The 26,510-nt window shown below is 44.8% G+C and overlaps 1 long non-coding RNA gene across 1 annotated transcript; it reads right to left on the bottom strand.

Annotated features, from left to right (window-relative positions):
* Positions 1-5,845, bottom strand: LOC139805080 (uncharacterized). The gene is made up of 4 exons (XR_011729681.1): positions 5,703-5,845; positions 2,234-2,407; positions 1,586-1,718; positions 1-1,061 (listed from the first exon to the last, which is right to left on the bottom strand). It is a non-coding gene; the product is annotated as an uncharacterized lncRNA (long non-coding RNA).
* Between the last annotated feature and the right edge of the window lie 20,665 nt (positions 5,846-26,510).

Genomic DNA, 26,510 nt, shown 5'->3' with positions numbered 1-26,510 from the left:
CTCCGAGCAACTCCATGAATTTTGAGGTGCACAGTTTCAGGAAAGGCTGAGAGCCTGGATTGCTGGCTAACTGATATCTACCCAGTCACAGATATGACACTTATCCTTTTCATGACTTGCTGTCTTTCCAAGCCACACAAGGGTGTCATTGTTCAGATGGCAACTCCACAGCAAAAGGCGATCGTCACATCCCTCAGCTGGAATTGGCTGCAGTTCAGATTTCAAAGCCCAGAGCAAGGTTTTTCAGTGCAGCTTTTCTCCTGGGAGCATGCTGACAAGCAGAATGGCTTACCCAGTGCCAGGCTGTAATAAAATCACCAGTCACCCAGGATCTTCTCCAGAGCAGACAAAGGTACTGCAAGGGCAGGCAAAACAGATGCCCTGCAAATACGAGAAATCGTCTGGTGTTTGCTGGGACTCTCAGCCCTGTTCCTGCCACTCAGCTGGACCAGCTCCAGGTGCTCAGGGTTCAGACTGGACTGACTCCAGATTAAATGACAATGTAATAATTTATGTGCATCCCCATGCTTTGGTTTTAAAACCTACAATTAAAGGGATAGAGGGACAGTAATTTCCTTGCTGAATCAGACCTGTGGGCCCATTAATGCAGGATTCATTATGCTGGTGAGAGGAAAGCTGACAACAGCTCTCTCTGCTCTGGTACCTGGGAAATCACTGGTTTAAGGATGACAAAGGAAACCTGAATATTCAGGAGCAAAGGAAAACCTTGCTGAGAGAAACAGGCAGCTCCCTCTGCAATATTTGTAAACCTTCTAGGATATTTGTAAACCTGTGCTGCTCACTCTGTCTGTAACACCACTGTCAGGCTGAGGAATAAAACTAAAGTTCCATTTGGTACCTAATTTTGTACTTTCAAGAATTACTTGTGTTTTGGTTTGGAAAAGAATCAAAAAAGATCTCAATATTCCCTCCAGATTTTCATTTTTGCCCCACTACTAAAAATAGAAAAAAAAAAAGCAAGAAGTTGTTTGATAGGAAAAGTATCACCTAAATAAAATCTCCAGCTACAGTTCAGTCAGGCTCTTCTCTCTATTACTCTTCTGAAGGGAAGAAAAAAAAAAGCCAAATCACTGTCATTACTCAACCATTTCAGTTTTGCAAAAATGACTTTTTTTTCAGTGGGAGCCACACCATCAAATTACTTTTGACCAATTTGATGTCGAATAGCTCCTAGAGTATCTATGCAAACTCTTATAATTAGAACAAGGTTTAAAAAAAAACATTTTGCTGTGAGGGAATTCAATATTTGGACATGAAGTGTTAGGCCATGTTATTCCTACTATTCTGTTTTCACCTTCATCTTCCAAGATGTTGGCTAAGAACTACTATCTTATTGTCAGCCAACAGGCTGAGCTTATTACAGAGGAAACATGTATCAAAGAGTACCTGCAGTCAAACTTTATTCTTATTCTGTCTTGTTTGGCTGTTTTCTCTTAAAAAGTCACTGAACTAGAAGTAAATGTATCCTTAGTTCATCAGCACAAAGAAAATAAAACATAATGGATATTTATCTTGTCTAAATGCCATTTAAACTCCTATAAATGTGACCAGAAAGTATTCTTACCAGCTCAGGAGAATCCATTTTTGGGAAGATTTTCAGTGCTAACAGCTTTTGGTTACATGAAGAGCACTCTGCAGAAGGACTTTCTCAGGGCACTCTGATAACCCAGCTGGCAATGCCAACCAGCCTGAGGAACCTGAAATGGGAATGAACAAACATCTAAGTGTTTGTGCTCTGGGACAGCCTGAAAAGCAGTGCTGGGCAGCTGCCCTGCCTTTAGCAGGAGCTTTCTCACCAAAAGCTTCTTCCACAGTTATTTCCTACTAGTGGCAAGCTACTCCCAACCCACAGCAGCACTGAACTGCTTCTTCCCTCCTGTCCCCACACTAGCTCAGCTTCTTGGCCAGAAAGCACAAGTGTGAAGCTATCTTCTGTCTCTCTTCACCCTTTTCCCACCCAGAAGCTCTTTCTGAGCATTCCCACCTGCTCCTCCACACTCAGCTAGGAGGCTGAGGCACTACGTGTAGGAGTGTATTTGTTATTCCAACTCCCCAGAACAGGTGCTTTGCTGGTTGGTCCTGAAGTGCAGGGAGATATTCACACACAGAATTCTCACTTCCTCTGATATATTAATTTTTACATTTCCCCAGTCTTTTCAATCCTCTTCAAACATTGTTTTGGTCCCATTAATAATTCGGGTGAGCTGTTAACCTGAATCATCCCAGCTGGTTCCCTCCCATGGGTTACCTCAGCACAGCCACTCCAACTGAACAAGATGCTCCTCTGCTGCCAGGAAAAGGCTTTCCTACATGACTGAAGCTTAGAGAGGTCCTTATCTCCACACTTCAAAGAGCCTCCTCCCTTTTGACAGCTTGGTGTCTCCCCCTGAATGAAGTGAAAAACTTATTTTCAACAGTTTTAAGCCTTTTGATCTTCATAAAAGCCAGGTCACAGAACATCTTATGCTGCATGTCTTGAGGAATGCCATAAACCCTGAGCCACTGCCACTTCAGGCCTCTGGACCTCTAATCTCACAGTATTTATGAGCTCATATTTTCTTTGAAGGGACAAAGTCTACTTTCAAATCTTGTGTTAAAATCACAAATGTCATTACCTGTGCCTGCAATCTATGTTAGTAAAAGAGGAGTAAAATCCATAACCTACTTATTTTTCTCTCACCAGTTCAACTTCTGAGTCATTTGCATTTGAGTCCTCCCCAGTAACAAAAGCAGGTGAGGGAATTTCCAGCCAGTTTCATTCTCTGGGCATTGCTGCACATGCTGGTGCCACAAATATTATACTGCAAACATTGTGGGGGAGTATTTTAATCTAAATAAAGACAGTGCTTAATACGGCCTCTTTAAAATAAGTTCATGAATGCATTTCTTTTTGTAACATTTTTGTAAGGCTGTTAAAAATGCAGGACGTAACCTTGCTGCTGACTTAAGAAACCTATGCTAAGAAAGTTCTTAAAATAAGAAACTTGGAAGATCAAAAGCCAAATACAAAGGATTTATTTCTACACACTATTACTGCATCTTCTTTTATCTGTCTGTGTGTCAGTATTTTTGAAAGTGCCTTTCATCACCTTGTTATCTTGGGGCCTGATCTCCATCCCTAGCCTGGGACACCACTGAGGTGCTGAGGGCTCTCACAACGTCCCTGGTGACATCTGGAGCCCTGAACTGATTCCACCCTTGCCAGGTCTGGCCCCAGTCTCATGCAAACTGTCAGAAGTTATCACCAGCCATAACTTTCTGCATTTTCTAAAGTAAGTCAAGACACAGAGAAAGAGGAAACGTATCCTGAACTCAAGACATTCCTGAGTTGAGGAATGCACGTGGCACACTGAAGGAATGTGCCACTCTGTGCCAAGCTATAAAATCAGGCTCACAAGATCTCAAACAAGAGATGGGTCTGTCACTAAGGTTAATATTTCCACTAGCTCTGGAAGAATGAAAAAATAAGTTCTTTCTCATTCCCAGCTTTGTGTATTCCAACACAGACAGAATGAAGACAAAAACTTATGTGGCCCAGTCTGAGATGTGGGAAAACAAGCAAATACCTCTCATTTTTCTGGAACTGCCACCCATGCAAGATGTGCAGATACTTGAGTCCTGCTCTTTTCTGTTCCAAGAGAAAGCCCTTCCTCACCCCAGAAAATAACAATGAATTATGAAAACTCGTGGCATTTCTACTATGTAAGTCAAGCACAACACAGATCTTCCTTTTACAAAGGATCTGTCATGGAATCAGTTCCCTCCTTCCCACTCTATCAGTACTTGTACAGAGACAGAAGGGTTGATTTAGTTTATGATGATGCTTCACATTTCATGGAGTATTCCCCATCCCTTGCCCACCAACATGACAACAAGCAAGTACATCCCAAGACAGGGGGGAAAAGATGATGAATGTAAAGGGAATCTGTTGAAATTATTTTGTATTACAAAGTACATGAGAAACATTTCCAGTATGATTAAATTTCTCATTTGTCCAGTGCATTTGTCCTTATCAGAAGAATCACATCAGGGACAACAACAACAGCAACAACAAGAAATCAACACAAAATCAAATAGAGAGGGAGGACTGGTGCAAGTAATGCTACCTTTAGCATTAAGATTACCCAAGATGTCAAGTTGGACAGCTTCCTTTTCTTTCCCTTTGAAGGGTAGGTTAAGGCAAGTCATGAAATGTTATACACAGTGCAAAGACAGACAAGCAAGGGATATAAAAAAAAATATCAAAGGAAAGTAAAAAAATCACAGGGCCTACAGGATGACTGTAGGAAAAACCCCATAAAAAGGGTGTTCCCCCCAGTTGTCAGACATGAAGGCACCTGGTACAACCTCCATCGATACAGAATGAGATCCCTATCATCAGGAGACAGAGCCCCAGGTTTGAGGTCTGATTTATGATTTGCAGATTGCCAGCTGTGACATAATTCACTGGGCAGCAAGACTGAGGTCAATATACGTTTAAGTAAAAAGGTTTTTCTAAGGCTGTGGGGTCAATCAGGAAAAGCTGCCATTACGGGATGGGAGGGACGACGGGGAGAACAGATGGGCTGGCAGGAGAAGAAGTGACCAAGCAGTCAATTCCCCTTAAGTAACTAAGACCATTTTATTACTGAACAGCAGCCTTGCAACAAAGAACAGACTGGAGCATGTGAGCCAAAGGATCTACTCCTCTGGAAAGAAATATTGCACCAAATCTGTGCCTTCTTCCCCATTACCCTGTAAGCAACCTCCTCCCCAACTCACAGAGAGCCCAGATTCAAATCTGTCTTTCAGCAACAGAAGATACAGAATTGAAAAGACTACAAAACCACCTGAACCCAGCAAGCAGTTCAAAGACCCCATGTACAAGAAAACCATGACAGAGGCCCTGCCCATGCCCAGCATCATGGCTGCAGCACCCTGTCCAACTTGAAAGGTAGGACCTTCCAGAAAGTGAAGTTCCCAGCCTTACTTACACCTGCCTTGCAGCTGCTACACTGACTTTTACTGTAAGTCAAAAAGCTTCTACTCAGTCATCATCTGCACATTTGCACTTAAACTGTAAGATTCTTTGCAGGCCATTCCAGGGAAAAAAGTCATGGCATCTAAACCAGCTGATGTGGACTAGCTTGTGTCCAGTCCTTGAAGGACAGCAAGCTGGTCTAAATGGGATCAGGCAAATGTTCCCCAGCCAAGTCTCAACCCCACAATGCACACTTCTGACCCAAGCCAGGCTTACATATATGAGCAGAGAAGTGCTCTCTGGGGTCAGTCCCCACTTGTTTGGTACAAGAAGGTGGCTGTATAACCAGTGGTCAGAAAGGGATCCAAGACAAAGACCACTGCTGCCACAAGTGAGCTGGTGTGAGACAGGACACCATGGGCAACGCACTGAGACAGGGCCTAAAAGATTTGTTTGCTTTCTAGGTCCAGGTCATGACCACTGATGATGCTGGTGTGTCCTCAGAAGGCAGTAAAGAGGAAATCCAGGATTCACTCATGCAGAGGAATGTGTGTTACAACTTTTCAACTCTTAATGTAGGACCTCACTCTGACTCACCACATAAGCTGGTTACTTCTCACCCTGTTTCAAATTTACTTTCCCTCCAGCAAACCTCCCCATGTTGGCACTAGTTCCTTCTCCTTTTTTTGGCTGCTTCAATCCATCAGGTTACAGAACTGACCTTTCCTTACATACTTTGAGGGGTCTCTGCTGTGTGTAGGTCTTCGGGATGCCAAGAGCCTTCTCCAGCAAAGCCCTTGCTGCCTCTTGGAGCTTCTGCAGCTGTTTTCTGAGGCACTTCTGCTTCTCTTCCAGGCAGCTGGGTCATTTCTGTAACAAATGAGTGTGGAAGCAACATTTTTATAAAACCATTAGGTGTATTAAAGAAAAATACCATAGCACATCCATTTCAGATGTAAGCTCTCTTGAGAAACAGGTACAGGTTGTTGGTTCAGGCCTCTGCTTTGAATAACTGAAATGTAAAGTAGCCCCTGGGAGTCAGGAGCATTTGCTTCCAGCGTGGGCCTCGGGAACCCAGCTCCTGCATATCCATGATTTGAGATAAGATTTACCCACCAGCTCTGGGCTGAGTCCCGCCATCACCCACCATTTGGGCTGGACTTCAAGAACCTCAGCTGAGGTGCACACAAGATTCAAGTATTTTCCTCATTATTATTGCAGAGGCCATAAGTGGCAAAAGCTGCTCATGTTTTCTCCTGGTTTCCAACTTGCGGGAAAGCTCGTTATCTGCGGGGCGTCCTTGAAACAGCAACCAAGAGCATTAACTTTTAATATTTAATGTATTCCTCAGGCTCTGAGAGAGCAATGTGAGAAATATCCCGTAAAAATCTATTAGTGTTAATAAAATACCACCCAACAGGTTGTCCATTATCAGCAATTAAAGTTTTCAAAGCAGGTCAGATAACTCCCTGGAATGATTTGTGTGGCCTTTACATCCGTTCTTCTCCTTCTTCCATTTTTTTTTCTTTATTAAACTTTCTCAACTCTTTTTCTATTTTTTTTTTTCCCCCTTCCTTCCCACAGCACAGTCTGAGTTCTAACCAGTGAATTATAGCACTAATGAGGTGTTTATACTCTCTGCCCATCAGTCACAGATGTGTGTGAGTGAACGTGCCAGCCGATAGTCGGGAAGTGCTGCAACCTCTGCTGCAGCCAAAGGAGGATTAGGCTGCAGTTACAGAAATCCCCTGCTCCTTCCCTTTGCTGCTCTTCACCTCAGGGCAGGAGCAAATATGCTCCATCTGATTTTCTACCCAGCATAAAAATGGGGATGGTCCCTGTTCCTTCTAGCTCACGTATGTAACCTCTGCCCCTCTCATTTGTCTCACTGTACCCCTTCACCACAGCACTGCCACCTGGAGAGTGACAGCCCTACCCAAGCTGCAGCTGTCACAGGTGCCATCAAACAAGGCAAGAGCTGTCCTCGAGTCACCCTGCCCTCCCATTTCAGTGCTTTGCTTTTCTTCTTTTCCTTGAGATATCTGGCTGTCAGTCCCCAGAACGCATTTCTGCTAAAGTGCCAGTGGGGACACCCCAAGGACCAACCCCAAGACCACAATTAGAAATCAGTTAATTTAAGGCTTGTTAATTTAAGCCTTTTCTAGTTAAGACTTGGCCTTTTAATAGCAAGGGTTTGGCTTTCTCACTGGTAAAGAATTCAACTTAAAGAAAATTAAAATCTAAATTAATTCATACCCATGTTTATGGAGAACTTGAATACCTTTACACCTACACAAACAGAGGAACTAAATGAGGTCTCTGTGGTCTCAGTGTAGCATAATCTGGCAGAGAATGGGACAAATGTGATGCTCCCAAAGAACTCCTTGAGACATGTTCAGTGCAGCTTCAAAATTCCTAGGAAGAAGACAAGGAGCTGGTGGCTGGTGTCCCGAGGAGCCTTGCACAGAGTGGCAAGTCTCCTTGTGACCTTTAAGAAAAGGAGTTACAAGCAAAAAGAAGGAGCTAAAGGGACTCAGCCATGGCTGGGTACTTCATGGCTCTTCCAAAGCAGCTGCTTCTGTTCCAGCTGGGGAGCAGGAAGGATCCTTGCAAGCTTGGGTGCCCCAAATGCTCAGAGAACAGAGGAGCCCAAAGCTGTGTGTGCAGTGCTGGCAGCCTCCTGCCTGAGGAGTTGTGGTTTTAGCCTTACCTCAGCACATGCTAGGGTGGAGCTAGGAGTTTTTCCTCATCCTGTTGAATGATTAGGATGTGGGGCTTTTATATTATTCTTAAAAAATAATGCTTTCACTTGAAAGTGGTTGATCTCTGTGGTTTTGGAGCAGTATCCCCTCACCCTTGGCTTTTACAAACACAGCTACCAGCCATCCCACCTTCCTCTCATTCCCACTGTATTTATCTCTTCTGCTTCTCTCAGGATCCTGTTCCACCTCTTTCTCTTTCCTGATTTACACTCCATTCCTGTAAACAAGCCCCTTCTATCCTGCTCCAGGTGCAGACCCTACCCTCAAAGCCAGTTCCCTCCCATTGCTCTGGAGATGCTCACCCAGTGCCACAGTGTCCTTGGGGACAAGGGCAGCCTTGGGGCTCTCAGTTCACTTCACTGGGAGCAGGGGATTTCTCATCTTTATTCAGGATCATGACTAGGGCAGAGATATTTAACTTCTATCAGTCTGTAACCCCCTACCATGTTTCTAAGGAAGATACAGGTCCTTGTGCACCCAGCTCATGCTCTCCTTATTTACTTTTTCATGACCCCCCTTTCCAGTTATCCATGGATCCCTTCGGTTTGCTGGCAGAAAAACCTGATTAAATTTTCCAGCAGAAACAAAAGCCTTTGGTCAGTCCCACCACTGGGTCAGATCCCCATGGGAACCTGTCCCAGTCCCTGGAGGAACATCTCCCCTGCAGATGGGGGTAGCTCACCTTCCAGCAACATCCCTAACACCAGCATCACCCCAGGGCCACTCTGCTTTTGGTGTCAAGCAAAATGCATCTCAGCTGAGGTGGGTGCCTCCCCCTCCCACTCTGCCTGCTGGATGGACATCTGCATTTCTTGGGAGGGAGGAGGGGGAAAGAGGGAGACAAAGAGACACTGGGTTTTGTGGTAAGCAGCAGGGAGGGGAGCCTTGGCAGCTCTTCACAGCAGCTCAGGAAGTCTTAATATTTGGAGCCAGTTGACTAATCTCACTGGTGACCTCCCATCAGAGGTGCCAGAGCTCTTACACAAGGGAAAAAAAACCAACAAAAACCCAAAAAAAAACAAAGGGAAAGGAAGAATCAGAAACTGAGAGAAAATGGTGCAATCACTGCAACACCAGGATGAAAGGGACACCATGCTCCAGGTATCTGAGAATGGTACCTGTAAGCACTGAGGACACCAGAAGGGGGACAGCAAACCCACTCCCTTGGTTCACTTCATAGATTCAGTTTCTGGTCTTAAGGGTTATATTTCCATTTATGCACCAAAACAACTCTTTGGATTTTCTCAGGAACTTGGCATGTTGAGAAAATGTGGCTTTGAGTGTCCCAAGGGCTCTGTGCAGCTGATGGGGTAGGTGTGTTGTGTTGTCTCAGTCCTGAATCATTCAGAGTGGTGACATGAGCAGAGAATGCTCCAGCTCCCTGACTCACATGCCCAGGATTCCTTCCTATGGAAACCAGAGCGTGGGAGGGCAGAAAAGAAGAAGTGGTGCTCAGCCACATCTCAGATCTGGGATGAGAGGGGACTGTCCTTGACACAAAAGTTGGGAAACACTGAATATCCCACAGTTTAGCTAAAACCCCAGGGAGCTACTGGATGAGAAGTTCCCCTAAGAACTCACGTTCCTATAAATCTTGTCCTCTTCTGGTATTCCAGGCAGCAACAGGACACAAGAAGAGGGATGCCCTACTTCACCATGCTCATGAATGAGGCAATCTCTCTGCACACACTTCCCATATCCTTTTTGTTGCTAGGATCGAGCTCTCAAAAAGTAATTTGTCACAGATATTTCTGGAATATCCCTTGTGCCCCCTTTATCCTGGGCAATTATTTTTATACAAAGAGTTTAGCAAATAATTTCTTTCCATCAGAGAAATGCAGTCATCTCCATGGAGGAATCAAGCAACCACTTCACAAGACAACAACTTCTCCTGTGGAAAACTGCATGCAGGTGCTGCTGATGCCCATGAATGTTCTGAGATGATGTGTGCAGCTCCTCTGGTGAATCCCACCCTACCTGGCTGCCAGAGCACTCCACCCTGGGACAGGGTCACGGAGCAGAATGTGCTTCCATGTGCTACAGAGCCTGGGAAAGAGGGGGGAGAGCGTGGGCAGCACAGTGGTTTATGGGTAGGAATTCCATGTTTAGGACAATATTAGGAGTCAGCTGAAAATCATTAAGTTTGGTCACTTGAGTGCTTTTGAAATCCATGCCCCAGACATGAGTCTGAGGCAGCCCTGCTGCACAGTGACTCATGTGATGGGCACGCCAGGATCATACAAGCAGAAGGAGCCACAGGACAGAACCAGCTGTGTAAGGTGTAAACCAGCAAAAAATTTCTAATTAAGGACATCCTTAAATATGTTACATACAGCACTGGCAGTGTCACATTCCACATCATTTCTCCTGGCGCTGCAGCCAGGATGGCAAAACATGTGCCCTCCAAAGTCAACAAAAGGCTTTCTGGACAATGCCCAGGAACCCCTGTGCTGGGCTGACTCCAGTCAAGTTAGGGAGAAACGACCAGCCAAAGGCTGCAGGGCCACAGCAGTGGATAAGCATGGAGCCAGCCTGGGCAAGCCAGAGGGAAAGACACTTTCTGCTTTTATCCTGCCAGTACAGCCTCTGTGAGACCTGATGAATTTCCTCTGCCTCTTGAGTTAGACTACATATGGAAATAAGAGCCAGAATGGGAGCAGGGAGAAGAAAATGAGGGGGGAAATCACGCCCCATAATTTTAAGCCTCTAAAAGGCAGGACTGAGTCCAAGCTAATTGTTTAAGTTCATTTTATATTCAATAGAGAAAGAAACTCCTGCCAGTAGGGAATTTCTCTTGTCTTAAATTAGGTGAGATGTGTGTTCCTCCTTACTGTTCTCTGTTAGCAAGAAAGAAAACCTCAACAATTAATTTAGTCTGGACACTGCTTAAGTGAACTAAAATTAGGTGAACTGTCCTGACCAGTGTGACTCGTGAGCAAGTGGGGCAGGACTGCCAGCTCTGACACTCTTAAGAAAACAAGGCAACCCCTGGCATGAGGATGCCAGAGAGAAAGCAAACTCTAACTTGCAGAAATAAAGGCAGGGATTTGGGGAGCACAGGGATGAGAGGTGGTTGGCATCACACTTACTTCAAACAGCTGATGCCAGTTGCATGAGATGGGGACAATTTCTCTTTAAACTGCCTATTTGTTGTATTTCTAAGCCAGATGGATTAGTGGGCCCTGGCATTCCTCCCAAGGCAGCTGAGCTTTCTTCCCAGCTTCCTCTCACTAACGGGCACAGGAGCTTCAGCCCATGAACCCTCTTTCAGAAAAGGCAGGCAGTTGCCAACACGCAGGCCTGCCATCAATTCCTGAGTGCAAAGGAGGTGCAATTCACCTCCTCCCTGCCAGGTTACACCAACTCTGCTATCCATGACATCCCTGGCCTCGGTCAACAGCTTCAAGCAAACTGCACAGACCTGCACTGATACAATTAGTCTGCCCCAGTCCTGGAAAAGGAGAACCCATAAAAAGTGCACTGAAACCTCCCCTCTTCCAAATGCTCACAGTTTCTTTTCCACCTTCCTTCCTTTTTATTTCTGTAATTATTTCTCCTTTTTCTTTTTTACCCTCTACTACCCGTTAATAAGGGAAAAACACAAGCAAAAAAACCACAGGCAGCCAAAAGCTCATTAACATACTTGACCTTTCTGAAGAAAATTAATTCCAAATTCGCACATACCGGCTGTGCTGCTTGGTTTTGTCAGAGCTGTGGCATCATTAGAGAGGAGAAGAGATGGCTCAAGGGGACGGGATGTCTGCCACCTCAGTGGAACTTGCACCGAGTTACTGAGTGCTGGCACAAATAAAGCAATGACATGGGCCATTCTGTCAGCTTTTCACATGAAATTAATCTTCGTTTCGTTGGCTGTGTAAATTTTTATCACCATGGAGCGGGGGGTGATGAATATACCAAAGCATCCTGACAGCTATGGCCTGAAAACTCGAGATTGTCTCAGCATCTTAACCACAGTGGTGCTGGAACAATTCTCCTCTGCTCCTGCTCTCCCCGTGTGTGTGCACGGGTGGGTGTTTCTGGCTGGACGTGGGAGCTGTTTGCTGACACTCTCGTTCGACTCCAATGTGCTGTGGCCTGGGAAATGCTTGGGGTTTGGATTTCCTGGCTGGAGGGCAATGGCAAAGAAATTACTCCTTCTCTTTCACTCTCCAAGTCCCAATCCAAAAGCCAGAGTGGATCCCGGCATGCTCTGCAGGGGCTGGCAGGATTTCCTAGCTGAGGTTCAAAAAGAGCAGCTCTGCCTTCTCCTGTGGGTGCTCAGCTTGCTGCTGCTGCTGTTTGGAAGTTGTGTGTCATGTGCAGTCCAGGTAGGGACATGACATGGTTTGCTGCTAGCAAGGATGTGACAGTCACACACAGCTCCCAGTGCACATTCCCTCCTCCCCAGCCAGGAAACAAACACACACGTGTTCACAGAGATGCACAGACACAAATATCCACCCAGACTCAGCCCCCCCAGCCATACAACCATACAACATGCAGGATGAGCAGGAAACCACCCTCACTGTGCACTGAGATCCACATGCACACACACACAGGAACACGTGGCCCTGCAGATATCCCCAGGACTAAAGCTTACTCTGTGCTCCATACTTAACTGAGACAGATGAGGGACTTAAACCTTCAGGACCCTAGAGAGCAGCAATACAAACTTCATAACAAAGCTTGCCTCTAAAGCAGTCTGAGGGATAATGGCCAGGAACAAAAGCAGGGAGGGTTGGCTGAGATGAGTGACCAGGCCTCTGGGCACTGTCACACATGCTGCACTTGGCATCACTTGTTAGTCAAGGGCACCCACTGCTCTTTTCAGAGCAAACACAGTTACCCCCCTGCACCCAAGCTGTCAGTCAGAGGCAATCTGCCCAGAGGGAATGGTGCTGCTCACACTTCTGGTTTCACCAGGAAAATTAGGATTTGGCCCCTGAATGCTTTAGCATGTGTTACTTCCCCAATTAGCCAGTGCTCATTCTGTCCTAAAATGCACGTGTGTGAAAGTCTGGACAAACGGTGCAAAGACAGAGGCTCATCCTGACACACATCAACAGGGTCTGCTACAGCTCTACCTCTGAACATCTCCACAGGCCTGGCTGAGTGCACACTGAACAAGAACTCCCTGCTCAGATGTATGCCATGTCCTCATGGCCACTGAAAGAGCACAGATGAATGCACAAAGAGATGGACACTCACATTTCTGTGTATGTGAACACAGCTCACAAATAAGTGTTACTGAAGACTTAATGGAAACATGTAACAGAGGTCAACTGCTTTTTTTTAGTTAAGATCTTCTAAATCTTAAACCATTCCATGAAAATCTGCTCTTGAGCAAATCTATAGTTGTTTTGCTCCTGAGCAAAAGCACAGTACCAAAGCCCAGCCCCTCTAACACTGAGCCACAGGTAGCCAGAAGTGTGAGGTATATACATACATGTCCACAAGGTATATACATACATGTCCACAAGCATTCCTGTATCACACCTTCCACAGGTCACTGTTCCATGAACCTCTGGTTCACCACCACTATCCCATCTATTCCTACACACTGGTGACCCTTGCACTGTGCAGGGTGAAAAATCAAAGCCACTTTAGGCTGTGGTGCTTACCTTGTGCACAGCAAATGCCTTCCCTTGCTTCAGGCTTTTTTGGGACAGGTGGGACAGGTTTTTAGCTCCTTCAGCAGCAGTGGAGTTCCTGGAGAAGTCCTCTCCCAAGCAGGTTGACTTAGGGGCAAGGAAAAATATTAAAAATAATTGATTAAGAGCAGTGGCCAGGTCCTCAACCACTTGTCATGATTCTTACCTAGAAAATGAGAACTAAATGAGACACAATCCCTCTAAGAAACTGTGCTCCAAATTCTCTGCTGATCTGAAACTGTACTGACTGTGAGAGACACAAAGTTACATCACTTTATGCTGATGTTGCAGGTGTTCTGATTTTGCCCAGGTTAGTGATATGTGAAATCACTGTCAGAAACAGAACACCATCTGATGTTGGGCAAAGTTTTTACCTTGGTATTTTAATCATCAGAATATTACATTACTCAGATTTGGCTTATCTCATAGCATTTGCAGAATTTGGCAAATACTTTTGACTCCATGAAATGGGAAAAGGCTAGAAAAGTCAAAGTTTCCATTAAATTTTTTCTTAAAATGAAACCTTGCAGCTGTTTCTTCTGTTTTCCCATTCCCCCCAGTGGTCCTGCTCAGGATCCCTTTGCACTTGAGGTTGAAAACGGTGTAAACAGGGATTCTCCCAAGTGGGGCCTGAAAAGGAGCTGAAAAAAATCCCCTTTCCCTTCAGTGCATGCCTCACAAGGCAGTATGGAGACTCTACAGAGCCTGAAGTTCTTCCACACATTAAGTACCACAAGGTTTTAAAGCTGTGATTTGTAGATGGAGTGGATGAATCACACAGAGCAAGCTCTAAGTGCAGAGCCAGTGCCTCCACTGGGGACCACGTTACTGCAGGAGCAGCAGCACTGATAAAAGCCCTGACAGCATCATTTGTCCTTGGGCAGATCACCAGAGTCAGCAACTGTGGGTGTCCATCTCATATTCCTTCTGAAAGATGGGACTAGGACAGGGCTGCTATGGGTGCTGGCAACTGAGAAAGGAGATTTTAAATAGCTGAATCCCTCTAAATACAGATAAATAGATCAGGTAAAATGCTCAGTGGAACTTCATGGCTAAAAGGGAGAGTAAAGATGGAAATATGCAAGAGATCTGGTAGGTCATCCTATCCACCCTATTTTTCCAAAGCTGGATCAACTATTGCAGTCTTCCAAAGAGGGTCATGGAACTGCTTGAGATCTCAGATCCACCAAATTTTATCCCAGACTAGTAGGATGCAAGGCTTGGTGTCTGCTTTTCTTATTTACTACTTTGTTCCATGCAATTCCAGCCAAGAGCATCTAGACTCCTGGCAGCAAGGAAAGCTGAGAGCATCCTGTGCTGCACCCAGAGAAGCAGAGCCAGCCAAGGGAAATGAGCATTCCTCTATGAACTGTTGGAACCCATCTGGTCAATACCCACCTGAGATCCCACAAGGGTATGTTGTGCTGATAAAAGATGTTGATAAACTTCAACAAATCCAGCAGAAAGCCAGAAAGATGGCTGGGAGGCTGAAGAAGAGGACCTATGAAGGTAAGCTGAAGGAAGGGAATTTGTCCACCCTGTAGAAGGCTTAGAGGGCACCCAACAGCAGCCTTCATGTTAACACCATAGGTATAGGAAGACAGGCTCAGGGTAGGGGAGCAAAAGATGTAAATAAAAGACCAAAAGAATGGTAAAAAATTGAAGGAGTGAAGGTTCTCTCTGGATATAAGGATAAAAAATTTGGCTATCATATTTCTGACCCAGGAGGTTTTAGATATCTGACTGGGTGAAGTTTTGAACAACCTTTTCTGAATTCAGTGTTGAGCCTGCTTGGGCTGGGTGGTTGCACTAAATCTCAAGGTCTCTTCAGGCCCAGTTTTCATATCTGTCCCTCCAAATTCTGCAACATCTTTGCCAGGTGCTCAAACAAGCCTGTAGCCATGCATGCCTCTGGTACATGTGTACCAGGGCACTAACATGCATGTATAAAAGAGCAGGAAGGAGTTTGCATGGGTGTGATGATTGCATGTACTCAAATAAGAGAACTTCTGTCTCTATTTGTGCATGAGCACAACAAAGGAAAAGCACTCATGAACATGTAAGCAAGGCTATGTGTCTGTGCTCTTACCCATCAGTGAAGCTGCTGCAGGGGGTGTGTGTGGATGTGCACATGTGAGCTCACGTTTCCAGCTGCATGAAGTTCACAGAAAAGATCTCTGAGGAAAGCTGCACTAACAGAACATCCTTCTCCCTCTTGCCAGCCCTTTGTGGCTTGTTGAAGTAATGCAGCTTTCGAGGAGGGATGTCTTATATCTTGAGACAAACCACATACCTCCAGGGTGTGCATCCAGCCTGGAAGAGAGTGGAAGTGAGACAAGAGAAGAGTCCAAGTCTCTCTGAGGTGTCACTGTGTGCACTCTGCCTGCAATGGCTCAGCCCCATCGGAAGCGATGGGGTGAGAAGAGAGAGCCAGCTTCCTCCAGAGGCTTCAGGAACAGAAACAGGACAATCCAAACATGCTCCCACTTCCAGTCAACCCCTACGTGCATTCCCAAAGCATCAGGGATCCTCTAGTATGACCACAGCTGGAAAAGGAGCTCAAAGGCACCCATGCAGAGGTGCAGTGTGGTGTCACATGGCAAAGAACACGTTTGGCATCGAGAGCTCTCAGCCTGGATATTCACCAGAGGAGGTTCTGGTTAATTTCTGATGCTTTAATAACTCTCTTGCAAACATGGGTATGAGCAGAGAAGCAGCACTCCCAAATTCCAGAGATGAATCACTGGGTAACCGAGGGGACCCTGGTCCTGCTGAGGTGAAGGAGAACTGGAACAGATTGCCCAGGAGCAGGGAGGAGCTGCAGGAGGGGGGGAGGCAGAGGGGATGCTGTGCACCCACCAGCACACATCCTGACTGCAGTCTGCAGGTCTGGGAGAGGGGAAAAGCCCATCCAAAACTTCCAGCTCCAGACACCCTCTTTGTCAGAGGAATTTGAATTTCAGCTCTGACTTGCCTGAGATTGCTCCTGGGGGAAAAGGTTTCCAAGGCTGCTCCGAGAGCCCTGCTGAAGTTCTGCTGGGTTCTGAGCAGTGAGCTATGTCTGCAAGCCAGGGAGCTCTAAACCCACCTCATTTCATCTGAGGGTGAGGAGAACTTGTAAGTATGTGATCAGAATAAAGGTTTTACCAGGGCACTGTTTCTAAAGGATCTCAGAGCATCTAGAGCCTAAGGTGTTATGGCACTTCTAGGTCTCCCCCCAGGCTGTCAACCTTGCTCTGGCTTCTTGGACTAAATTGTCTCCCACTCCTCAGTAACCAAAATTCAGAATACCTATTCCCAAAGTTCCCTGCATGCTCCCCCACAGAAACAGGCACGTGGTAAGGATCTGCTTTGCAAGAACAAAGAACCATAAAAAGTATAAAATCTGTAGTTCATATTATAAAACAAGATTCCCTTTTGCAGTTCCAGTAGGATGAAAAGGATCAGAAACAAGGATTCTGAAAATGCCTTTTCAGTATCAGCTCAAATTCTCACTCCAGGTCTCATTGTATCCAACAGAATGTTGGATATTTGGTCCTTTTGGATACCCCTTCAGCTCACAGCTCTCTTTGGTCATGCAGCTGTAAAAGGAAAATCAAACAGCTTCCCTCAATAAGCATGAACCTAATGGAAGTGTAACTGGGGCCACGCCACCACATCAGGATCAGAATGGATCATTTCACCCTCAGCCACTGACAACAGTTTCCAACCCCATCACAGGTCCCACCAAGTCAGGAACACGATGCTCCTGAGAGGATTGGGAGCAAAGGGGAACAAAATTAGTGCCTCAGGGTTTGAAATGCCACTTTTACATTCTAAGCCATTCCCAGTTGGAGTGAAAATGGCTGTTTCTGACTACAAAATGGTGATCTCACTCACAAAACTCTATGTGGCCAGTCACTAGAGGGGGCCAGAAAGCCACCTGCCTTGTGAACAACAGGGGCTGAAAAATCAATGTCAAGGGCAAGGACCTGACTTTTACTCTCTGAGTAAAGTAAGAGTCACTGAGATGAGTAAGGCAAGCTCCAGTGCCTTTGCTTACAACGGATGCTATTTACTCCATGGATAGTTCCACTTAAATGAAAGGACATCTCCAAGAAGAGCAGTAACCCCATGAGTAAATGTGACACCATTTGGTCTCTACATAGCACTACCCTTTGGATGACCTTCCACAATAATAAAATTAAGTCTAGAAAGACCTCCAGGGTAAAATCAAAGTGAATTTGTCAAAACGTGTCAGAAAGAACACAGTATGGAGCCAATCTGAGTTGGAAACATGTTTTCCAACAGGAAAAAGTTGGAGGTCATGGAAGAAACATAACCATTAAGGAAGTCAATGCAGTGTGTGGTGATGTGGAGGCAGACCACGCATCTCACTGCTCCCTTAGAGCCCAAGAAATGCACTGGTTCTGTTCCACAGCAGCACTGAAAAGCTTCAGCCTGGCACAGGGTGTTGCCACAGTTGGTAAAAACACACTCAGAATATGGCAACTTGCAGGCTTGATAGGCCAAGCACAAAAGGTAAGGGAGTTAACAACAGCACCAAGGGGATGAGTGGCCATGCCAGGAAAAGAGATGAGCTTTTTGAAAGCCACATTAGTGCTGATGGGAACTTGCCATGCAGATCCATCACAGGATACTGCCAGCATCCAATTACATTCTGGTTGCAGAGAGCAGCTTTCCTATTAACTCCCTTGGGCACCACATCAGCACCCCTGACAGTCTCCTCCTGCCCTGCTCAGGGGATCAGCATTAAACTTACACTTTCTGGTCGCTGAATGCACAGTGTGGGCTCTGCTGAAGAAGGATGACTTCTTACAAACCAGGTCTCTTGGCAAGCTGGTGCCATAGCAGCAGTTTTTCTTGGATTCCTTTCTTTGCTGACTGCCAGATACCCCAAAGAAAATTCCTGACCCACCAGCCAGTGACTGAGCTCCCTTTCCATGCAGATGCCATCAGGCATGCTGGAAGCAAGGAGTCATCTTCTGGATACATTAAAGTTCATGAGGACCTTTGATATCAACTTCTGTTGTCACCCTTTGGCCCAGACAGATAAGGAATGTTCAATGTTCCTGAAGAATTTTAAGGGCCTTCTGAGGGGCAAATCAAGTCAAGTTTCCTGTAAAGAAACACAACTGTGCTATGAGGGACTCCATGGACAATGCTTAGGAGTCCACAAACTGAAAAACTGCTCTGCTTAATGACAGCTCAGAAATTGTTTTTGTAAAGGTTTACCTTTATGTGCCAGGAAGGAAAAGGTTCTCTGTTCCCCTGCTGGACAGCCCTCCAGTTTAGCCCTTTATTTGCATAAAACCCATACAGCAAGACTATGCCATAAAAAAAGTCTGGTTTGAGTTATGAAAAGCTGTCACTGATGAGAAAGGTAAGATTTGCTTTTCAACTCTTTTCTCTTCAACTGTCATTAAAAATGATTCATGCTAAAGCCAAAGTCTAAGCAACTACATGATTAGAACTGGGACCCACCATAAATTAAGAGGCTTTTCTTTCTGTTCTTACCTCGTTGTGCTGTATCAGGTTACCAGAACAGAACAACCATGAATCCAGAGACAGCCAAGTCTGATGACCCAAACTCAACTGCTACTTGCTTAAAAGTTAACTGGTATCTCAAGAAACACATGTTGGTTGTGTGGCTTAAAACAAAGGATCCTTGTAAAAAATCATAAACCTCTAGTCAAAAAAAAAAGTTACATTGTAAAATGACATTTACCATAAGCAGTAGATGTCAGGGCACTGATACCTTGCACTGCAATCCTTCCTTCAGGCTGCTCAGCAGAGGAAAAGAGGAAAAAAAAAAAGGAGTTGAGCATTTCAAACATTTACAGAGTATGGAAAGAGGATGAACAGAAGACACTTTTCTCCTAATTTCTTTCCCAAGGAGTAAATTAATGAATATATGAAATGGGGAGGAGTAAAGGAGAAGGGATATGAGAGACACATTTGAAGAGTGCCTTACTTTTTTTTAAAATCAGAAAACACAGAGGTTTTAGTTAGAGCTTAGAAGATTCTAGTTTTAAAAACAAAATAAACCCAAAACAAAACAAAAGAAGAGAACCCAGAACATCTGGGGTTTCAATGGGAACTTAAGGTTTAGAAAGCAAAATATTCTCATAAATGTCACCTTCCTAAGAAGCAGTAAATAATAATAATAATGTTCTATTATGATAACTACATCACAGCCCTTGCTGCATACCCACAACCACGAGGCATCTTTGGACTCCATTAAATGGACTGGCAAAGTATTTTGCCCAAAAGAAATAAGTGTTTCATTTTTACTTCAAGGAACATTACACCCCATCAACACTAAAACACAAGATCCTACAAGGCTTTTAAGAAGAGATACAAGGACACAACAGGGAAGAAGAAATGAGAGCATTCAGATAAAATAAGAAATGTTTCTCCTGCCCATACTAGACCTAAACACAAACCTTAACTGTATCAAGTTCAGAACCCTTTGTTTCAAATGTCTCCAGACTTGTTTTCCTAACTGGACTGGAAAAGGTGAAAAAAAGAATACTGTGCAGAAGAAAAAAAAAAAAAAAAAGAATACTGTGACTCTACAGAAGAGCCAGGAGTTTTTCCTAAACATTTCTTTGCATGAAATCAATGCCACGAGTCGTAAAGGTTGGTGAAGTCTGGATCCACATCCTAATTTCACAGAGACTATATATGATACCCAGGGCATGTACCTGGACAGCAATTTATGGATTTTTCTCCACTTTCAGCTTGTCTGGATTTGGCCCTCAGGTTCTCATCTTTCTGAGGTTGGTACATTCTCCTTTCTCAGTGGGTGCAGAGGGCTCAGTGTTTCTGCTTCCCTCTGCATTAGTCACCACTCCTCACTGTTGCCATGGATACTGCTACAGTAACATTAGAGTTTCCACAAAGATGCTTCAGCAATTTACTCTGGTGATTACACTGCAGCCATTTATTGCACAGAATAAATAACAGGGCAATGGTGAATTATGGGGCTACGACTCCATCGATGGGTCCTGGTGACATCATAAACCACAAGAACCAAGCACAAGAACCAAGATGGAATTATAAGCCCCATCATTCAAACTCTGCTCTTTTAAGATATTTAATATAAGCCATGGAGCCAACCAAAGGAAAGAGAGGCAGGCAGAGCCAGACCAGCAGGCTCTGGGGCCAACCACCCACTCTCCTGGCCACCAAGAGTCTGCAGCCAAGCTTGGCACCAGGTGCCCCAGGACAGGGGAGCAGAGACTGCCAGGCAGCAGCACAGCCAGGGATCTGTCCCTGTGTCCCTCTGGGGCTCTGCTGCTCAAGATCGATGCTGCCCCTGGGGCCACACGGCTCAGCAGGCAGCCAGGAGAACCTGGATTCCCAGCAAAGGTCTCTGCCAGCACTCAGGCTGCAGACTACAAAGAGAGCAGAGGTGCATGAAGTCCTGGCTCTGCTTTCTTGGCTTGTTCTTTTGTGTTCTGCTGGATGCAGTGGGGTCCTCTGTCCCCCTGAGGAACCCCACGGGTGTGGGCTCAGGATGCAGGACTTGGAGCAACCCGAGTGGTACAGGGGGGTTTGGCTCTGCATCCCCATGCTACCAATGAAGGACCTTTTTTTAGTACAGACCAGGACTATTTGCTGGCCAAGAATTCTCTTTTCTCTTAGAAGGGTGCAGGGCCAGGTTCTGAGCAAGCTGTAAGCTGCTGACATTGATTTAAATGAGCTGAGGCTCTGGCTCCAAGCCTGCTGAGCTGGGATAGCATATACCTGGAGTGATGGCTCTGGAGTCTGAACACCATCGATTGCTCTGCATGCTCTGGGCCATTAGATGTTATTTGAAATACTGAAGTATCAGAAACAGAACGATCTATAAGATTAGTGATAGCAGATGGATCTTCTCACTCGTACACGTTGTTTGTTTGACTTCAGAGCTTACCAAAAGTTGTGTTAGCAACTAACAAATGAGAAGCTTTTTTTTTTTTTCCTATTCAAGAGCTTCGTGCAGCCAGCTTTTTGTTTCTTGCTGCTTTTGATACCATGGAAGACATAAAGTAGTCATTGCAGGCTCTCTTTCTATCTCAAAGAGCTCTTCAGATTGCAAAAAAAATCCAACAAACCCTGATGGTAAATTAGAGCAGAAATGCCAAAGAAGTAGTGGGATGAATGAAATGGTGAGCTCTGCCCAGCAGCATCTCCTTCTCATCACCATTTCTCAAACTAAACTTTAGGATCAGGCAAGTGAGACTCACTTTTGCTCTTGTAATTCCTCTTCAAACACATACTTAAGGGTAGCATTTTAAAAATCAATCATCCTTGACCTAAAATGTGATGCTATTTGAGGTCAACGTTGTATTTTCCACTGGGGACAGTTTGACCAATGTTGAGTACTTTCAAAATTTCCGCCCATACGTATGGATGCAGAGAGAGGGAAGGAGAGTGTGCAGTGATCCATGTGTCTTAATGTACCACACCAGACAGAGACAAAACCACATTTTTAATAGCTTTCTATATTGATTTCAGAACTATTTACCATGTGACTGCAGCAGCACACATTTGCAGACTTTAAAACCTAAAGCTCAGCTTCAAAAAAGCTGGGCTTGATGCTAATCTCACTGTAAAATGGTAACTTCTCCAATGAAGGAAACTACCCCAATGTGAGTGTCACCAGAAACAGGTAACCCTGTCTCACTGTGCTCCTCTTCCCACCTTCTTTCAGCTAAGAAGCTGAGTGGAGATACAAGTCAGAAATATTCATACCTTTTGCAAGTTGGCCAGAGTAACTTTTTGGAGCCACACAGGCCCTTACCAGATCTGAACTTACTCCTCTTTATCTAACATCACCTTATCTGTGTCACACACACACCTGCATTTTAGATTTTGTCCCTCTTGCTTGCCTTTCACCCTATATTTTTCATTTGCTAGAAAAGGAAGGCAACAACCCAGATTATCCAAAGAACATCACAAGTGACCTTTCTTTCTGAAGAACCCAAGGACACCCTCTCCTGTAGCAAAAACTGTCCCCAGATATGCTGCTTAGGCTGCTCTGAAGGTCAGGCTGCTGTTTTCTACCATGCTGGAAGCTTATTTTTCAAAGGATGGGCCCTCTTCTTTATATTGCCTTAGAGAACAGTAAGGTTTACCTTTTGGGCCTTTTCAAGGATCTGCTTGGGATAAATCCTGGAGAAAACAAGGACTAGCAGAGATGGTTAATTTGCAAGCATCACCTCCAAGCTCAAGAATGGTTCATCATGAAAAGCAGGAAATAGAGTAAAGGCAGCAGGAAGCCTGCATGGGTGAACATGGAGCTCCTGACAAGACCCAGAGACACAAAGGAAGAATTCAAGAGGCAGAAGCAGAGTCAGGTGGCCCAGGAGGAATACAGAGGCACTACCTGAACATGCTGGGATTGAGTTAGTAAAGTCAAAGCCTTTTCAGAGTTGAATATGGTGAGGAAGTAAAAGGCATCAAGAAGGGTGTCCTCAGGTACATCAGCAGAAAGAGGAAGATTTGGGAAAATGTAGCCCCAGTCATAAATGGGGCAGGGAATGTGGTGAGAAAGGACATGGAAAAGGCTGTTATTCCATGTCTTCTTCACATGAGTCTCTACTGGAAAGTCCTGATCATTCTCATCCAGCTGACCCTGCTTTCAACAGCACATTGGACTACACCATCCTCAGCAGCCCCTTCCAGCCTCACTTCTTCTGTGGCTGTATGAATGGAGCAAAGGAAAACCACTTAAAAGAAGTGTGTTCTGATGGTGAGGAAATCAAGCCTGAACACAGGAGATGCTTCCACAGAGAAGGATGAAGGATTTGAGAGATCTGAATCCCTGTTTCCCTAGCTCCCCATATAGAGGAGACAAAGGCCCAGAATGGATCTCATTAGGCACACCAAAGGCAACCTCAAGCTGACTTGCCTGGTGTGTGTGCATTCTGTGTGTACAATGTAAAAGGAAGCTGGAGGAGCTGTGAAACACAACATGCTCTTTGAAACACAGGGTCTATTGTCTCACCTGACCAAAACTGCCTTAATCAGGTGCTGGCTCCATTTCACCCCTTGAACATGAGCTCCCAGATTTGCACAGCACACAGTGAACTTTACCAGCAAGCAAACACAACAGAACAGGGGGGTAAAAAATACACCCCAATCCTAAATTCCACCTCGGCTGAGATCATTCTTTCACTTTAGCCCTTTGCCCAGGTGAGAAGACTCTTTCACCTAGTCAGAAAACAAAAGAACAGCAACAGAGAAATCAAAAGCTTCTAGGAGGAAGTGGGAGCAATGTAAACTCTCTGTTGTTTTGAGCATTTTTTTTCCCTCCTCCTTTAATTTCAATTTGCAAAGACAGTGAAATGGAAAATGTGCCTCTAATTATTACCCCTCTGTGCTTCCTAAAAGCCTCTCTCCGAACTTTTAAGTCTCCTCAAGTTTCAGGTCTTCTTTTTCTCCCTCTCTCTTTCTCTCTCCCCCTTTTTTATTTAAACTAATCTAAAAAAGCTATAAAAAGCCTCTGACACTATAAATTCCCTTGTAAACCCTGGTTTTATAGGTTTAATTGCCTCATTTTACTGCCTTGCATGCTTTGTTCCTTCAGTATTTTAGAGAGCTGCCCCAGTATTTAGTACAGGCAGGCAGCTTGGGGAAAGAGAGGCCATCTCAGAGCCCTCTACTAGGACTGGGATGCAGTCAAAGCTCTGGCATGGTCAGCACCCTATGGAGACCAAAAGCCCTCAGCTGGCTCCACTCAGACTCATGCACGTGGGAAGCTGACCTAGGCAAAAATTAGAGAAAAAGCTCAGCACTGGGAAATGAAGTGTCCCTTGACAGGGGATAAAATCATGCTCACAAGCTTGAGGGTATGAGAAAACCCACAAAGAATCTCTCACAGGGGCAGGGATGCTGGGAAAGGTTCTTCTTGGTGTTTCTGTTAAATGAACAGTTTCTTCTCTGAGCACTGCTAAAGAAGAGTGTAAGAAAAAGGTGCTCTTGTGCAAGGTGCTGCACATACAAGAACAAGAAGTGAGATCCTGGCTTAGTGAGCTCCCTGCCTGGACAATGATCCTCTCCAAAGAAGGGCATGAGGAGCAAGTATCAGAATCCTACCAATCCCTCAGTCTTTGGGTCACATTTTTGATCCCAAAGCCTAAATGCCCAAGCAACCAGAAAAATCCACTTTGGCTTCAAACATACCCATTTCCCCACTGTGTTGAAGTGGCTCCCACAGAGCTTAACCAGGCACTGAGGCTCTCCTGGGTCTCACCCTGAGCAGTGCAAGGAGCACAACAGATGCCTGGGGACTTCATGTGGGGAGCTAACAGGAACCTCTTTTTTTTTTTCTTCTTTGTTTTTTTTCCTTTCCTCTCAGGATTAGAATTGTCAAATGGACTTGCAGAAACTGGCCACATTCACAGTACATATTTTTTCTCAATAAAGAACATAAACAGGATGTTTCTGTGCAGGTATTGCCTGTGCACAGTCCTCGTGCAGCAACATCCTGGAAGCTTCTTTCACTACCTGAGGTTCCAGACCTTGCTGTCCAGCAAAACCAAACAGCATGGTCTAGTGCAGACCTTTCAATGCAAGTATAGGGCACTTTGCCCCTCAAACAATGTTTCCAGAATCCATTTTTTTGCTCACGTATGACAAGACACCCTTGGTTTCATCTGACTCCAGAGATTTGTTTGGTTATCACATCCAGGTGATCTATTAAGTACAGACCATGCAGGATTTTATTCCCAAACTCCTTCCTTCACCAGTTCTTATTCAAGCATGGGAAACAGAAAATACTAGAAAGAAGGGAGAAATAAATGAAAGACTAAAAGCTTCCAAACAATTTGGTGTTGGCTTAACTGAGGAAATGATAAAGGCATCCAAATGTAAGTTTTATTGGCAAATCAAGGCTTTTATTTTTTTCTCTACTTTCCTAAATGGCCAAGGCTTGTGAATCATGATGTGTACACATCCTGCACTACTTCTTGGTTTACAGCAACTTTGGAAAATATTGAGCATTCTTAACCAAACATGTCAGAGAGAAAGAAGTCTCAGGGTTATTAAGTGTCTGTTAAGTTTCATAAGTGCAGGTAAGTCAGTAAAGGAGCAAGATACAAATTTGCTTCCTCATGTTTAATCTAAACCATACAAAACTTATATTTCTTTATGCTGTTCACCAAGTTACCATTATTTAAAATGCTTCCCCCAGCTCTGGTTACCAGGGAAGGGGACATATAAATTGTGTGAAGAACTGAAATCTGCTTTCTGTAGTAACTGAGGTAAAAGACTAACAACCTACTCATTTTTCCAGCCCACTTACAATTTTATAGACCTCTATTGTATCTCTCCACAGGTAACTTACAAGCTGAAGATCCATGGTCTATTTAACTGATTCATAAAGGTGTGATGGCTTTCCCTCTCTTTCATAGCTAGGTTTTGTGAAGGAGAAAGGAGAAACATTCCCTATTCATGGAAAGGGAACTTAAAATTACGTGCACATACATCTATTCCCTGTGAACAAGCAGATCCTGAAAAAAAAAACATTGCTTGTTTTAGCCAGTAAGCTGTTGGCAGCAGGGCAGGCAAGAGAACAATGATGGAAGCCTTGAAAATGAAGGCAAAAGGAGGGAGAGGCACTCAGAGGATCAAAATCTGGAGGAAAAGTATGTTAAAAACAAATGAACTGAAGAAAGAATTTGTTGTTGCTGAAGTTAATCCTTCATGCTGCCCTGCTATCTTGTAAAAGGAGTTTTATTTGCCTTTTTGTGGGAGTCCTGGGAGGAAACTATTAAAGGAACAGGCTTTAGGCAGTTTGTGGGGATGTGTATACAGGCATCTACGTGAGTGCGTGTGCGTGTGTTTGGACGTGCACGACTGTGTGTTTTCTCCCTCCCTTTTACAAGGGCCAGTTAGGTCACAAGGTTAAAGCCAGGGGGGACTTATTTTGTGTTGTAAGAATTTTTACAAAGTGTAAAGGATCAAAGTAATTAGCTGAGGGTGAGAGCCCAGGACTGTCAGAGAAGTAAGGCAGCCCCTGCCCAGGACTCCTGAGCGCAGCCGGCCGGACTGAAACGCCAGATACCAGGAGTAAGTGAACCAGCAGGTCTGCTCAGCACTGGCTGTTTTGCTAGATATGAAACT

This window comes from Heliangelus exortis, chromosome 19, assembly GCF_036169615.1.
Source record: "Heliangelus exortis chromosome 19, bHelExo1.hap1, whole genome shotgun sequence".
NCBI classification, from domain to species: Eukaryota; Metazoa; Chordata; class Aves; order Apodiformes; family Trochilidae; genus Heliangelus; species Heliangelus exortis.
Note: the sequence above shows the minus strand (reverse complement) of the source record. Positions and strands in the feature narration are given on the sequence as shown.